Source organism: Rattus norvegicus, chromosome 7 (genome assembly GCF_021556685.1).
Source record: "Rattus norvegicus strain SHRSP/BbbUtx chromosome 7, alternate assembly SHRSP_T2T, whole genome shotgun sequence".
In the NCBI taxonomy this organism is placed as follows: domain Eukaryota; kingdom Metazoa; phylum Chordata; class Mammalia; order Rodentia; family Muridae; genus Rattus; species Rattus norvegicus.
The window spans coordinates 34,582,858-34,601,249 of NC_141540.1; the positions used below are offsets into that span (position 1 = coordinate 34,582,858).

The following is an 18,392-nucleotide window of genomic DNA, read 5'->3' on the forward strand; positions in this document are numbered from 1 at the left end:
TGACAAACCATACAATCTCAGGGCTGCTGACAAGGAAGGACATTTCTTACAGCCTTGCAACTCAGGTTGACTCTACTGGGTCACAATCGATTTAGCTGGTGTTTGGATCAAGCCTGTTTTACAGAGATTTTCACTCAGATGCCCAGGTTTTAGGAAACCACTCCCTGAGATTTGCTGACTTGTAACATAGGACAGAACCTCAAGAGAGGGAAGCATCTAATGCCGCTCACAGCTTCACCTTGAATTACCTACCACACTTGTCCCTTCTAGACTATTCTACAGCTCAAAGAGAGCTACAAGGCTAATCTCAGAATCAGTGGTGAAAGGATTATGATTCATCCCAGGAACGTTGTGCTGAAGGTATAGACAAGTAATCAGGAGCACATGATGACATCCTTTATAACATATTACTTAATTAATATATTACATTAGACCTTCAAAAGCCTCAAGTCACACTCGGATCATTAGATCATTTCAGGTAAAAGACCAGAGTCATAGAAATTTTAGTGCTTTTAGTGATAAAATGACTTTAAAGAGACTATAATCAATTACTTCATTTAACAAATAAATTTGTCCTAAAAGTATTGAGTTACCCATGATTAGATCCTGTTAGTGGAAAAGATAGATGTGAAGCCCTGCTTGCTATCCTCTACAATTAATGCATTACTGTTTCCCACAGGTTAATTGAATATTCTAGACTGGATGTTCTCTGAGAAGTTTTTTTTTAAAAAAAAGGTGTAAAATTCCAATACACTGTAGCAAACTTAGAAAGGAGTTCCCTGGAGTTCTTTTTCTCAGTCTGGAAATATTTAATGGTTCAAATGCAGTTCTACCAAAACAAAATGATCATTTAAAGTCACTTAGCTCAAAGTTGTACAGGTAAAAACTTAACACTTAAGCCAAACCTCTGAAAGAACACAATAATAAGATTAGAAAAGTGCAATTTGTGTTCTCCATGACTACCAGGTTCTATAAAATAAAAATTATTAAAAATAGTTCACATTAACCTTAAATACTATAGTGCCTGAACTATTATGAAGTAAATACATAAAACCAGATGGTCTGTTGATTATTTACTGGCATTTGAAGAGTTGCTCTTTTAGATGGCGAATTTAACCAAAATGCTCAATGAACCACATTGTTCATATTCATTTCAGAAAATAAGAAGTGTCTGTGTGAACATAAACGATATTTGCAGACTCCACTAAATAAATTACATGTGAAGAAATAATTCTCTCTAATTTTACCTCTGTTTTAACCCTAAAACTTCAGGGTTCCTGTAGACGAATTATTACACCATTTTAAGCTTAATTTTTTCATGTTATTGGCATATTTAATTACAGATACCTTTTCAATCTTTTAAAAAGTAATTATCTAAGACATCTGGTAAGCAAGCAATATACCCCAGAAAATAACGTGTAGTAGCTTGCCTATTTGAATAGCCCTCCAGGATAGGGACCTTCAGTAGAGAAATATATGGGTACTGAATATGTCTGGAGGGTAAGTATAAGATGTAGAAGTATCAGGAGTATCAGATTAGTTTGTGACCAATGGCCGGATTATAAAGGAAATTTAGGTAGATAGATAGATAGATAGATAGATAGATAGATAGATAGATAGATACATACATACATACATACATACATACATACATACACACATAGATACATACATAGATAAATAGATACATAGATATATAGATAGATACATAAATAGATTCATAGATACATAGAATTTTCTTTATTTTTACATATCTTATTCATTCTTTGAGAATTTCATATGATGTATTTTAATCTTAGTTATCTCCAGCTCTTCCCCACAGCTCCTCTCAAATCCACCTTCCTATCTCTCCACTCAACCCAACTCACACCCACTTTTATAAATAATCTAAGTGCTGTCCACACACTTATGGGTGTAGAGCCATCAATTGGAGCATGGTGTACATATTCAAAACTATACCCTTTTAGTAAACCTGTTCTTTAAACAGAAGCTATAAACATCAAGAACTTCACAGCTAAGGATGGGGGCTCCTGAACCCCTTCCTGATCCATGCTAGAATGTTGGCTGGCTTGATCTTGTATAGACCTTGTTGGGCAACCACAGTTGCTGTGAGCTTGTGAATGCATCGGTACTGTCATGTCCAGAAGATACTGCTTCACTGCAATCCTTCATGACTTCTGTCTCTTACTCTCTCTGTTCTCTCTTCTGGGATGGTACTTGAGCTTTAGTTGATGAATGGTGAAGATGTACCATATGTGGCTAAGCACTCCATGAACATCCTCTACACACTGGCCAGGTGTGAGTTTCTACATTAACCACCATCTACTGAACAAACTTTTCTAGAGAGGTCTGAGAGCTTCGCTAAACAAGTTGAGGGAACACTCTAATATTGTGCTCATTTAAAGAATAATTATAGTAGGTTCACCCCTGGGGCACATGAAATCCCCAACCATGGGTTCTTGGGCAGATTTACCAAAAACAAACACATGCTAGTAAAATGCATGTGTTTTTTCCTCTGGAGAAGGCCTTAAATCCAATCAGAAAGCATACTATTATCCCATAACATTCATGCCACGACTATGTCCACCATTATTGTGGTTTACAGGTTTCAGAGTTAAGCCAGACTATTGATGACCTCCCCCATCTGGTACTATGAATGCTAGCCAGCAGAGAAGAATCTTCTTGGTCAGTGCCATTGTCCTATGATCAAGTGTGTTCACTTTCAGCAGTAGGGACTTACCATCAGTTTTTAGTGGGTACCATGAGCAGTAACAATAGCCAGTATTGGTTGGCAGTTTTTCAGGACTTCATGGCCAATAATGCAAGGGAAGGTGCCCCACAACTGGCACTGGGCTTTTAATTTGGCAACCTATAGGTTCTTTGGCCTCATGTGTAGGGTAACTCTAATTAAACTACTTCATGGGAATACACACACACACACACACACACACACACACACACACACACACACACACATATATATATATAATAGAAATTTATAGGATGAGTTTCCACACGTTTCCACACAGCTTTTCAAACGTTCTTAGTGTTTGTGATCCCTCCCCCACCCCTCCTCTGACTTACTTTCTATTCTTCTCCCTACTTAAGACTCTCTCTCAAGATAATTGGTGCGTAATTGTTAGCCTCTAAGACAAACCAGGAACTGAGATCACCAAAGCAACTTCAAAAGAATGAATGGATAGGATATATTTAGAAAAGTTTGAAAATAACAGTTTCTCAGGGCTGGGGGGAATGGAGCGATGGTGCAGTGGGTAAGCACACCTACCACCCTTCCCAAGGACCAGAGTTCGGTTCCCAGAACCCATGTCAAGTAGTTATTGAACATCTTTAACTCCAGCTTCAGGAATCAGTGAACATCTTCATCTGGCTTCCAGAGGGACCTAGATGGACATATGCATACACATTTAGACAGACAGACAGACACACACACACACACACACACACATGCACACACATACACACATGAACACACACGAACACATATGCAAAAGTGCATGATACACACGAAACATGAATACACACACGTGCATACACACGCAAATAGTAATATCTTTAAAGTAAAATTCAAACAATCTCATTTTATGAATGTCCTGCAGCATTTGCATGACTCGTGTCCCTTTGCTCCTCATACCCTTTAGGACTTAGTTTCAGGTATTCTTTCCTGGAATAGGCTATTCCTTCACCCCCAAGTCTGAACTAAGACTGATTGCTGCACAAGGCTTATGATAGCATTTCTATAATGAGGTTACTTATCTAGTATGCCCCATGTACATTTAGGAACCATGTCGATTCTCATGCGTGTTAAGACAGTACTTCAACTCTTAAAACAGGCTTCAATCCCTGTTTTATTAGTTATTCTATTCACGGCATCTGGCCAAATAGCTGGCTATATGTAGGTATTCCACGTATTTGCTGATTGAATAAAATGTAATGGAGTAGTACTCCCTCTCCTTCTTGCTCTCCCTCTCCCTCTCCTTTCTCTCTCTCTCCCTCTCTTTTCCCTTTCCTCCCACAGTGTGTGTGTGTGTGTGTGTGTGTGTGTGTGTGTGTGTGTATGCGTGTGCACATTATGGGAATTAGGAATTCCTCTGTGAGGTATTATAATGTATTAAATTTACTATATTAAAACCTGCTATAGTCCCTGGATGTGATGTCAGCTCTTGGGAAGTTGGAGTGAAAAAAAATGAGTTTGAATTCAGCCTAGACTACATAGCAAGAGCCTGTCTCAAAATTCAAAATAAAACTGCTATACAAGTAAAATTTGGAAGCCCACTGACCTTACCAAATATGACCGTGTAATGCATTAAGCATATCACTTAAATCGTGGTGCTAGAAGAATATAGAAATGTATGGATTGTAATAGACCCAGATATGAAAGAATTAATAGTTTATAAAGTTTAAACATGTCAAAGGAAGAATAAATGATTGAACAAATAATATTGGGAATACTCAATACTTTCAGAAAATAAAATAAATTCTATAAGATCAAGGAGCTAAGCTTGATTTTAGCTTTCGTATGGTACAAGAATGTCTAATAAGATACAGTTGATCACAAGGAAGAAACAAGCTATATAAAACTCTAATCGTGGGAATGCAGAGCAGAGCAGCATCTGAAAATAAGAGGCGGCTACATTCAGCCATTTAGCAAATAGTTACTCATTTGTCTCCCAAGAGCAGGCACCACATCTGTCAGTAGAAAAAGTGGTCAAGGCAGATGGGTAATCTGAAGAATATAGACAACTGGAAAAGCTCGCTCCATTTGACTAGTGAGTGAAATACAACAGAAAGAGCAGCACGGTTTCATGTGTTATTACAACATGGGGAAAACCAAGTTGTTGCACCAAGCACCTAGTGTTGTTAGGCTAAGAAGAACATTTTTGTCAATCACCGTGATGATAAAATGAATTGAACTTAACAAGGGGACCACAATGGAGAGTTAGAGAAAAGACTGAAGGAGCTAAAGGGATTTGCAACCCCATAGGAAGAACAACAATATCAACCAACCAGACCCCACAGAGCTCCCAGGGACTAAACCACCAACCAGTGAGTACACATGGAGGGATCCATGACTCTAGCCACATATGTGGCACAGGACGGCATTGTTTAGCATCAATGGGAGGAGAAACCCTTAGTCCTGTAAAGGCTCATTTCCTCAATGTAGGGTAATGCCAGGGCCTTGAGGTTGGAGTGGGTGGGTGGGAATGGGAGCAGGAGGAGGGGAAAGGGAATATGGGAAAGGAGGGGGAAGGGGGATCACATTCGATATGTAAATACACAAACTATTCAAGAAAATAAAATTATAAAAAAAGAAAATTAATTTCCTATGTTCTGAAATATGTTAAGATCTTTAAAGCATCAAGAGTCTTCAAAATATTTGCTCTCATTTAGAAATTTTACACATAGAGGTTTATCCTGTCAATGAAGTCACAAGTTTCCTTAGCTACGGAAGGATTCTAAGCTGTGTGTTATTTCTCTACTGTAGTGATGGACACCATGGTCCCTCACATTCCAGGCAAGCAGGCTCCCATTGTCCAAACCCAAGTCTCCATATAACTTACTAAATAAACATTTAATTCCAATGGTGGGTGAACGATTATGTTGGACATTGGACATGGGAAAGCAAAGAAGGATTGGGGCACTTACCTCTCAGGGGAGTGCACAGAAACAGGTGACAGGTGACAGCTAATATTTAACAACTTGAGTTTTAAGGCACTTTCCATGTGGTTTTTCTACAGTAAAGATTTTTTTCTTCTAGCATGCAGAGGAGGAAGTTAGTAGCATTATTTCATGGAAGACAGAGAAGGGTGGTGGTCTTTCTCAAGGTCACTTAGCCCATTGCATAATAATATTAACCATCGTGCAGGGGTAGATATAATGTACAGTACATAATTTAAAGTGATAGAAAGTTGTCCAATAATAGTAAAAGATCGAGAGAGCTAAACTGCACCTAAATGAATGTTATCATCATAAAAATGGGCTTCTACAAAATTTTAATGCCATGGAAAATATAACATTGCATAAATACATAAACTGAATACAAATCTCAGCATATGTAAACAAGTCAATTTTATTATTAAAATTTTATGAATAAATATGTATGGTATACAAGCTTATGTGTACATAAATATTTTTATATTCACTTAACATTTGCATCCATTACTAGATTCCAAGTTGGTGAGGTGGTTCCTAGTTAATTTATCACCAAGTATTTACTCTCATAATCCTTAGACCAGGGAAATATTAGATTAGGCTGTTTTAAATAAGTTTTAATTAAGTGAATGAATTTTTTTAAAATAAAAGTATAACATGACACTAGTCATCCCTATTCTGTGATTTCAATTTTAATGGTCCAAAAATATTTAAATGGAAGTTTGTAGACATTGATGAATTCAAAGCTTCGAGTTGTGTATGATAGTGAGCAATGTAATGAAATTCTACATCATCCCACTCCCGCCCTGCCCAGGATGTCAGTCATCCTCCTCTACTGTATCCAGGCTGTGTGTGCTATCCATCCATGAGTCACTCAACCATCCAGTTATGGATTCTCATAGATTAGCTAAGTGTCTGTTAAGCCAACCTCAGAACCGCCTGGGACCGGTTCACAGTGCCTACCTCCCTCACTTTACTTCGTCTGCTCATATCAGGTTGTCATTATACCATGCCCCATCATTGCAAGAAAGGAGAAAGTAATACGATGCCTTTGAAGGAAATACTACGTTCTCATTCATTACTGTATATTTTATGTGCTATGCACAGTGAGTTACTATAGTCTGCCTTTAACAGTGTTCTGTTTTAGTAAGAGTTATTGTTGTTAATATTTTACTGTCATTAATCAGCACATTGAATTTTATCATCATGGGTATGCATAGGAAAAATATTGATATAGGGTTTGAGACAACCTGTGGTTTCAGGTATCTACCAGAGATATTAATATACCTTGTTCAGATAATAAGACCTACTATACATCAAAATACTAGCATTAACTTTCTCTAAGCCTTGACATTGTGACTTATTTCCTCTGTGATAATTTTTCAGTATTTGCAAAATTCTGCGAGGTAAACATATGTAGATTTAATTAACTCATATTTTGAAAGAATGAAGGAGGTTCTAAAAGGAATGTATGGTTAAGCAGAATTAGCATCCCTCTGCTTTAAATAGCAGAAGCATCAATCTGCTGAAAGAGAGGAAATTGGACCAGATGATATTCCAAGGTTCTTGTTATAAATGTGTTACCTGGCATACCAGTTATCAATTTATAGTCTCTCAGCTGCAAATTTATACCCCATTGCATGTTCTGCAAATATGGAGATGAGCCCTTTAAGATTTCCCATTGCCAGGCTGAATAAAGTTAGGCTTTGTGAGTTAGAGGCAAGGAAGAAGGGATTTTCCTTCCTGGCTCTGCTATCCTCCCTTAGTGAGAACAGTTACTGGACCATCCTGTAGCCAGCAGCCTCCAGTTTTCCCAGCAACCACCTTAGGAAGTTTCACATGGAGAGACTCCGGAAATACATCTCCCTAACAGCTTTCCCTGGCGCTTTAGCGAGCAGATCTTCAGCAAGTTTTGGAAGGCAATGCCTTCATCAGCTTCAGCGTCTTCCGTCCCATGTGTCATGGCTGTATCTTCAGTCTGTAATGTCCTACTTCAGCTCCAATCAGGTGGGGATCACCTTCCTTGGCGATCTACCTCAGCCCTAGGGTAGTGACTCCTTCTCATAGCTTCTATTACCACATTTTAAAGAGTGCCCTTCAAAGATTAAAACAGACACAGAAGGAACACCCATTCAGAGCCTGCCCCACATGTGGCCCACACATATACAGCCACCCAATTAGACAAGATGGATGAAGCAAAGAAGTGCAGACCGACAGGAGCCGGATGTAGATCTCTCCTGAGAGACACAGCCAGAATACAGCAAATACAGAGGCGAATGCCAGCAGCAAACCACTGAACTAAGAATCGGACCCCCGTTGAAGGAATCAGAGAAAGAACTGGAAGAGCTTGAAGGGGCTCGAGACCCCATATGTACAACAATGCCAAGCAACCAGAGCTTCCAGGGACTAAGCCACTACCTAAAGACTATACATGGACTGACCCTGGACTCTGACCTCATAGGTAGCAATGAATATCCTAGTAAGAGCACCAGTGGAAGGGGAAGCCCTGGGTCCTCCTAAGACTGAACCCCCAGTGAACGTGATTGTTGGGGGGAGGGCGGCAATGGGGGGAGGGTGGGGAGGGGAACACCCATAAAGAGAGGGGGGGGGATTAGGGGGATGTTTGCCCGGAAACCGGGAAAGGGAACAACATTCGAAATGTAAATAAGAAATACTCAAGTTAATAAAAAAAATTAAAATATAAAAAAAAAGAGTGCCCTTTTCTTCTCACTGATCGATCTCTCCGTGTTCTAACCATGTTGCAGTTATCAATCTACTGGTAGGGTAGGGATTGGGGGTGTGGATAAGGTCTAACCATGTAGCTTTGATTGGGCTAGAACTCACCATGAAAGCCAAGCTAGCCTTGAGCTCACAGGAAACCCTCCTCTTCCTCCAAAGTATTAGCATTATAGATGTGTGTGTCACCTCTGTATAACACAGAGATGTTATACAGTTCCTGTGCCAACTACAATACTGTTTCCGTGTGCAGCTTATGCCTCAATGCATCTGAACTTTATGAACCTCTACGATTTTGTTACATGTTCCATTCTTTTGACAAGAAAAAGTAATGGACAAAGTTAAAGTGATGTAGGTAGTGTGTTTGTCCCATGAGCCAAGAATCATAATTATTCAAATATGGAAAGGAGATGCAGTCTCTTAAGGTGTATAAAATTCCAGATAAATGAGTAGGTACACACTCTAAGCTAAGTAAATATCTCTTGAGCAGAAATGGATGAAAGGTAAAGTATTAAGGAAAAATATTCCCTCCGAAATGGTAAATAGCACAAAAGCAGAGTTATTAGCAAACAAGATATGGGTTGGGGGCCAGAAGACAAAACCATGAATGTAAATGAAAAATGAAATCTGTGTCTCCACACAGAGGCTACCAAATAGAAGCCAGAAGACGTCAGCTCCTTGTTTTACAGGGCATTGCTGCTTAGCTAATTCTGAATATAATTTCCTCAAGTTAACACGACTCACCTTTTCATTAAAGGACCATTCGAAATTGTTATGCTAAATCTTAACCGGTCCTAAGGAACATTTTACCAAAAGCACTAAATTAATGCAGATCTGAAGTAATCGCTTAAGAGTCTTACCTGGAGAAATTTGCACCAAAACTAAGGAACCAATTCTACCCATTTCCCAGCCTGCATTTACCAGTTGCGGAGCCTGAAATATATTCACCTTATTTAGCAGGAGTCATTGTGAGATTTTAGTTTTTATTGGCTCATTCCTCACACTGCCTTGGTTTAAAGTGGGAAAAGTCAAAGAAATGACTGTTTTTAAAGTTCTTGAGATAACAGTAGAGCAAATTATATATGAGCAATAATTAGCATATTATATTGCAGTAGAGTAAGCACTCAAGAAATACTCACTACCATAGTTATTGCTTGTAATTTAACAAAGGTCAACTTGACCTTTAATTTCATTACACTTTATTTATTTGATCAAAGGTCCTTGAACTTTTTGCTATGAAGGAGTTTCTGGTCTAGTTGTGGAAGGCACAATGTTTATACCTTCCTAATTCTCTTCGCAAAGATTAATTGAATTGCATACCTCTGCTTGTTGATGTGAAATGTTAACAACAACAAACTCTTGGATTTTTTTCTGACAATTGTCTTATCCTTCAGGGGTCCCATCTTTCTGTAGTTGATTACGCAGCCTAAATCCTCTATCTTTCTGTAGTTGATTATGCAGCCTAAATCCTCTATCTTTCTGTAGTTGATTATGCAGCCTAAATCCATGGTCTAGCCTCTCACTCATAGAAATAGTGGGGAATTCATAGGTTAGTGCTCCAGGACCCAAGATCTTTTCAGTATTTTGTGAGTAATAATAAGTATTTCTTTTGGATATTCATCCTAATTATAGCTAAATGTTCTGTTGAACGGATACTGATTGTATGCCAGACACCATACAAACGTCATCTCACTTCAGGCTCACCCTGGGGAACACTAAGTCATTGTGAAGTTCAATATCACATGAAAAAACATAAACTCTGAACCCAGACTTTTCTTTGAACTGCATTTGTACTGTATTTATGGTTTCTCATGCATCTAAAAATCACACAAAGAAACCTCTTTTTTTCCCCCTCAACAGAACATCTGGAAAAGAATTTGTATTTGAGTCTTAGGATTACATTTGTGTGCCTTTCTGCCTAGTGGAAGTGGTGAGATTTATCTAGAAGGAAGAGTAGGTTCTAATGGGGAGAGAGAAACTATGTCATGTATCTACCGAGAGCTGGTTACTAGAAGCCAAAGAAGGGAGCAATGAACCAATAATGTCCTTAAGGGAATGTTTATCATGTTGAGGAAAAAGGAAGGACATAAGTTAAAACCATGAGCAATGAGATTTCCTGGCTTAGGGGAAAAAGGAAAAAGTAAAGGATAAGTAATAACAATGTTCGAGAATTTATAATGCTGAGTGCAAGAAATAAAAAGGAAAGTATACTGATCAGAGACATAAGCTGTGCTCTGAGATCCTGGAATGAAGGGGAAATTGGGCAAGAAGGTAGAAAGCATTAAGAACACAGCAAGAGACAATGTGAGTTGACATGGCCAGAGTGACGTTTTCTGAGCATGAAGTGACAAACTGACAAGAGTAACAGCAATTTATTATGGGGCATCCACATGCCAGGATCTCCATAGACATAGATATACTTACCTTTCTCCAAAACTGAAAAGATGGACATCATTTTGGTTTACAGATAAGGAAATTTAGGCTGATTGGAGCTAAGAAGCCCACACAAGAGTTCACAGATAGAATGGGACAAACTCAGAATTGTATGCACATACATTGAACTGTAAAGACCATAGTGTGCATGTTGCCATGAATGCTATCACTGGATATTTTAAAATGGAGGAACAGAGTTGAGGGAATATGGATTTTGGTTAGGAGAAAAGTAGCCTGGATTTGAGCTAGCATGGTTCAGTTCTGTATACATTGAACTGAAAAGAGTAAGATTCCTGTTTGTCGATGAGTCGGCTTAAATTTAAATCACACTATGAACTGAGCCATGGTGTAAAATGTTCAAATGACTGCATCGTGAAGAACATTCTAAAGAACTACTGAGGCTGTTGTTTGTATATATCACAGGTTGTCACTAGAAAATTTAGGAGGTGGGAAAAGCTAGATGTTTAGGAGAAATAGCTTTTTATTGTGCCATGAAAAACATAGGGAACTAATGTGCAAAAATCAATCTCTACATATCTGATATTTTAAAAGATTTATTTATTATCATGCATATGTGTGAGATACACAGACAGAGGATAGATAGATAGATAGATAGATAGATAGATAGATAGATAGATAGATAGATAGACGGATAGATATGAAAACACATGTGTCACAGTACATGTATGAAGGTCAGAGGACACTTTCAGGAGTCATTTCTCTCCTACCATGGGGCCCAGGGATAGAATTCAGGTCACCCAAGCTTGTGTGCCACCACACAGGTTCTATTTATTCTTTCAAGTGATGGGTTTATGAAATCTCCCTAAGGTTCCTACAAATGGTATGGATTTTGTCTGATAAATACAACATTCCAAAAATGTCCTGGTTCCTAAAGGCTGTGTCCTTTTATATTGTTTGCAACACAGATTAACCAGGATTTGAGTTTACACAGAATGTGGAAGTGTTGGTTTGGAATTCAAGCCCAAGTCCAATCTGATATGAAAACTTGTTTTCTAATATTACAAGTTGAAATGCTAAATCTCTCCATAGCTCTCAAAATAAAATTAAACATAAAAAATATTCACTGGTAAGTTCAGGGGGAATTAAGAGCAGTGATTTTGCAAGTCTAGCTTTTAATTATTGAAAAACATTCACAAAATGGTCAATTATTTACTAGGTAGTGGGAACAGTCCCTGCTTTAGAAAGCTGTAAATTTTTTTTATAAAGATTTATTTATTTTATGTGCATTTGGTGTTTTGCCTGCATGTTTGTCTATGTGAGGGATTCTGATCCTCTGGGACTAGAGTTACAGACAATTATGAGCTGCCACATGGGTGATGAGAATTGAACCAGGGTCCCCTGGAAGAGCAACCAGTGTACTGAACCACTGGGCCATCTCTCTAGGTCCCAAGAAAGTTGTCTTAATACCTGAAAGATTCATTTTACAATCCTGCTCCTTAGGAAGGGGATGCTTGCAAGACAAGGGGGGACTTGTCTTCCTCCCTTGTGGGAATGGTGTTAATTCACCAATGTTGACTTCATTTGTGGTCTCTCTACAGGCTTACAAGTCAAGAGATCATCAGAATTTTTCCATATGCTTGTTTTTATAGATTTTGAAATGAGAATGAAACATTTCCTTGAGGTTTTGATGATTCATTCATAAGAAACTCCATAAGGGGAGACATTAGTTCTGAAATAAAATGAGATTGCTTTGGAGAAAGAAAGACCTGAGAGACATGGTTCTCACTGTTAGGTTTGGAACAATAGCTGTAACAAGAGACTGGAAACAAGGGCAAACTCAGCCTGATGCATTTAGGAAGACATCGGTCCACCTTTCTGTATCTACTGAGTGTGGGTGAATATGGATTTCTCTGAATGCAGCAGTTTCTGAAGGCTGTTTAGTGATGTTTTCCTTTAAATCCAATTATGCATTTATATGATTTAAAAACGCCAAAATTTTAGAATTCTTTACACACACACACACACACACACACACACACACACACACACACACACACACACACATATTATGGCAGAATTCTTTTTTATCAGGATAGGAGTTCACTTAGTATGTATGGTGTTTTCCTAGCAAGCATAGAACTTGAGTCTAATTTGCAGAACTCCCAAGTTAAAACAAAACAACAACAAACAAAACACAACAACAACAACTGCCAAAGACCAGCCTTAGCTTAGTTGGGGGTCCAGAGGAAGGGTTGTTTGGGAGTAGCAAAAGAAATGGCCCAAAGTCAAATGATAGGGTACAAACAGATAGCCTTGTAGTCTGTTTGAGATGATTCCCTAAACAGCTCTCTGTAGATAGCTCTTGGCTCTGTCGTCTGTGTGAGATAACTTTCTGCTGTTTCATGCTAGAAAAAAATTCTAAAAACTCTCTGGATAGCTCATGGGTTTTCTGATCAAAGTCAAAAAAGCTGCTAAAAATATTTGCTCTCTCTCTCTCTCTCTCTCTCTCTCTCTCTCTCTCTCTCTCTCTCTCTCTCTCTCTCTCCACATGCTCCCAGCGGCCTCTTCCCTTCTTTCTCTTCTCTCCAAAATATTTGCTCTCTCTCTCTCTCTCTCTCTCTCTCTCTCTCTCTCTCTCTCTCTCTCTCTCTCTCTCTCTCTCCACATGCTCCCAGCGGCCTCTTCCCTTCTTTCTCTTCTCTCCGCCCTTCTCTGTCTCCTTTCTTTCTTTTTTTCTGCCTCTACTCCTGTCCCCAGACACATTCCCACGTCCCAAATAAACTTCATTTCTTCATTTTATACTAAAAAAAAAAATTTAAGATTTTCTAGAAAAATTCTAAAAGGGCTATTTTTGTTCTCCAAGAAGTTCCCTCTAGGTAGCTGCTAGAAAACCTTCTAAAAGACCTATGTTAGCTATTTAAGTAATTCTAAGTAATTCTGACCAAGGTCAGAAATCCGGTTAGAAAAAAATTCTAAAAGAACTGTATGTTCACTCTCCAGAGATCTCTAGACAGCTCAGCCCTTACTAGAAAAAAATTCTAAAAGATAACATCTATTACTCTCTACTACCTCACCTCATGCAGACCAAAAGCCCAGTCTTTTATTTGCATATCAATTCAATCATTACACCAGGTTCCCTCCTGATTATCTCAAGAATCAGCATCCCATAATCCCAGCCCCTAGATTCTAAGAAAAAACCAGAAAACAGTAAGCACATTTTGGTTTTAACATGGCAAATGAATTCAGAGATCTGCCTGCCTTTGTAAGGACAAACAGTAAACTTAGACAGGTGGAATCCTGTCCTGAGATTACCATTCTGACCATGCCTGGACCTAAACTCACTCTGTCCCAGGCTGACCTTGAACTCAGGAATCTGCCTGCCTTTGTACTTTCTGACAAGCTAGTTCATTGTGTAGCTACATCTATCCTTTTAGGTTCATGAAGCCCTTCATAAAATTCATATTGCATCCTTATATTTTGCTTAATTGAGAAATTATATATTTTTGAACTCTTGTTTTCAGTGTTCTTTTCCACAGCCTTAAGGGCTATCCCAAAGGTCACAGTGTTTACCATTTTTGCTAAGGACACAGACATAGACTGTCACCTCCCAAACTCCTGTTATTTCTGTTTATCATGGAGTCATTATCCTTGGCAGAGAGGGCATTTCCCTGAAGGAAGAACATAAAGTAAAATATACAAACAAGCTTTATATCTGTTAACCATCAACACTCATGGAGGCTCACACTCTGCTGGCTCTGTTCTAGGATCAGGAAGCCATATCACACCATCACTTCCAGTTGGCTTGGCAAACAACAACAAAACCTAAAAACTTTGAGTGTGGTGGCACTTTCTTGTAATCCCAGCACTAGGGAAGAGGAGATAAGTGAGTCCCTGGAGCTCACTGGACAAACAAACTAATCTACTCAACCAATGAAAGTCTTTATCTATAAAATTTAAAATTAAAGGCCCAACTCAAAAAGATATATGGAACCTTAATAATGACATGTGAGGTTGTCCTCTGGCCACCATTCTACGTATGCTCATGCACCAAATCCTGCACAAATAAAAAAAATGGACTAGAAAATCTTGTATCTTTCTTTTATAGAAGAAACATTCCTGTAAATTTCTATCATTTAAACTTCTGTTGTAATGTTTATGAGGGTGGTTTCGATTGTGTTATATCCTACCTGAGATGTGGATCTCTTCACTGACTTGTGTAACAGAGGTCAGGATTTTACTAATTTCAGTAATTTGGTGTTGGCTTTTAAGCCATAGTATTTAGTCTTCGAAGCAATATTTTTCACTCAAATGTTCATAATAAAAGTTTTTCATTGTTTAAAATATGTACATAGCATAAAACTTGCAATGTTTTTGTTTTAAAATGCACAGTTCAGACTTTTAGTATCTTTCAAAACATTGCATACCATCATTGCTTTATCTCTCTATATATTTTTCATCTCATATATGAATCTGTTGGTTTATAATACCACTTGAGTCCTCTGTTTCTTTTAACCTTTCATTGTTTTATTCTATCCTTTGTCTCAGTTTTGTTTGCTGTTGATATGATAAAATATATAGACAAAGGCAACTTAGAGGAGAATGGGTTTATTATAGCCCACAATTCTAAGTTATCATTCATTACTGTAGGAAGTCAAGGAGACGGAAAAATGAAACAGCTAGTCATATCCACAGTCAAGAACAGAGGGAAACTGAATGTGTTCATGTTTGTGCTCAGCTTGGCTTCTTTACTCAGATAGTTCAGAATTCCTCCCTAGAGAATGGTGCCACAGTAGGCAAACCTTCCAGACTCAGTGGACATAATCAAGACAATCCCACATAGACATTCCCACAGCCCAACCTGATCTAGACAATGCTTCCTTTAGGTAATTCTAGATTGTATCAACGATTAGAACTAACCATCATGGCCTTGATTTCTAAATTTGTTTCATACATTTTGGAACCTCATTGTTGGTTGTAAGTATGTTTATAATTGCCATGCCTTGGTAGATGGACCCTTTGAGCAATATACAATGTCTCTGACTCTTCCAACAAGTTTTGACTTACTATATTTTATCTGATTGAGCAGAGTCATACCAACTCTTAAATGATGTTTGCATGGCATATTTTTCCATCCTTTAAACTTATGCATACATTTAGACTTGAAGTTGGGCTTAGGTAGACAGCATATAATTGGATCTTTTTAAAACCTACTTTACAATTACTTCTCTTTTAACTGGAGGTTATAACTTACTTATAGGTAATACAACTGCTGATAAGAAAGAGTCTATTTGTTTTCTTTCTTACAATTTTTCCTTTCTTTTTTTTTTTTTTTTTTAGTTCTTTTTTTTGGAGCTGGGGACCGAACCCAGGGCCTTGCGCTTCCTAGGCAAGCGCTCTACCACTGAGCTAAATCCCCACCCCCAACTTTTCCTTTCTTAATACCACCTCTATTACATTTGTATTATTTGTTTCCTCATAATCAAATTAATTCACTCTTTAATTCATTTAAATTTTCTTATTGTTCATTCTTATTCAATTTTTACCTGTTTTTTAAAGCACGTATCATGGAAATTACTATTAAAGTTTAGATCTAGTTTGAATTTATACCAACCAGTTTTAATGGTATAAAGGTTCTGCATAAGTTTATCACTCTGTGGTATTGTCCCAAATTATATCCCTGTACATTATGTGTCTACCAATGTAGGCTTATAATTATTGCTTTCTTGATTTTTCTTCAATTCGAGAGGCAAAGAAGAGAAATTAAGAGCTAAAATCAACAATACTGGTTTGTATTTACCTGTGTTTCTTATTTCAATGGTATTATCTTAGTTAATCATCCATTAAAAGTAGTGTTAAGAATTCCTTAACAACTTGTCATATTCTTTCCCCCTCTTGTGAGTAAATATATTTTCTTCTATTTTTGAATACCTAATAAATCTCTTTTAAAAAATGACATCTTTAAAGTTTAACTTCATTTATTATACCTACATGGCACACCCACATGCTATGGTAGGCTTTTACCATTGGTGTTCATGTGGGGCTGTACCTGATTTATTGACCTTTCAGAACTATTCTCTGAGCAGTTGTTATTTGTCAAGTATGGCTCCTGGAATCTCTTCCACTCATGTGCTGATCAGGTAGTGATCTCATGGAAGTTGTTGCATGAATGTGGGAGATGACACAAATTCTCCTGGCATTTGTAGCTGGGCTCTCTGGGCATTGGGGCTGGCACTACACTGGCTGCTCTGGACCACAGCTCGGCCTTTGCCTTTAGATTCTGTTTGCCCAGTCTGAGATCAACTGAAGGGGAGCGTTAGAGTCTTTGCTGGTCATTTCTGTTCATATATGCCCTGTGCATAGGTACGGCCATCTAGACATCTAGAAACTTTAAACTTTTCACAGTTCTTCCTTCCCAAGTATCTGACTGCCTAGCCATTCCTCTCAAATATTTTTGTGTCTTATTTTCCTCAATTATATGTGATGTTACTTTACTTTTTTTTTTGAACCAAGAATGGAGGGGATGGACAGTAGGAAATAAAAATTTTGAAAATCTCACCCACTGTGCTTCAGTCCTATCTTTCATGATTGAATGTATTTACCAGAGTTTAAAAATAATAGCCTTTTGTTCTTTTTTTTTTTTTTTTTGGATGTTAGGCCTTCTGGTTTCTATGTAGAGGGACATGTTCTTGTAGCTCCTGGTTTCTTACACTACCTCTGATCTCTTTGTACATCTTACTAAGTTGGCTTTTGCATATTTATGACTCCTAATCTTCAAATGTCTCGTGCCTAACTACTTAAAGGATATACTTCTGTAGCTTATAACTATGTATATATGAGAGTTCTCTCTCTCTTTCTCTCTTTCTCTCTGTCTCTCTCTCTTTCTCTCTCTCTTTCTGTGTGTGTGTGTTTGTGCACACTCATGTGTATGTATGTGTGTATGTGAAAATGTAAAGCTAAAGTCTCAATGTGTTATGTGATTTATGATATCTGAAACAACATTGTAAAGATTATATTGAAGCAAGCACATCAGAGCAAGTGAATAGATTGAATACCTTAGAAGGGATATTAAAATTGAGTTATATAACACATGGGTGTCTAAGAGTGAACCAAAAATATCAGGACCCAAGATGAAGGGAAACTATACTTTATGAAAAAATAAATTTATTTTCAATAAAAGTAAATAAATTTTAAAAAATTCCAAGAGGCCAATTTTACAAACCCTTTGTAACTCTTAAAGCACTCATACCCCCAAACAATTAAAACTGGTACAAAAGAAGCTTAAAAGCAAATACGAACCTAATCTTAGGAAGGTTATCCATGCACAAAGGTATTTTAAGAGGAGCATTTTGTCTGGCCTAGCCTAGGTCCCAACCCCAGAATTGAGTTCAGCTCTGCAGGTGATGAAACTATTTTTTTTAATGGTCTACATACACTTTTAAAGGATTCGTGGTTCTGAATCAAAATGAAAAGTGACCCACTTTTTGCTGTTCTCGGTGTTCTTCCCCATCTCCACCTCAGGAACCCACAGTCACTATTCTCACTGCCTCTGTGCAATCCACATCTGCTGGTTTGCCCTTTGTAAGGTTCATTCC

General features: G+C 37.9%; 1 protein-coding gene across 5 annotated transcripts in view; it reads left to right on the plus strand.

Annotated features, from left to right (window-relative positions):
• The window catches only part of Anks1b (ankyrin repeat and sterile alpha motif domain containing 1B), a 1,165,946-nt gene that overhangs the window by 570,405 nt on the left and 577,149 nt on the right, over positions 1–18,392 (plus strand). The window lies entirely within an intron of this gene.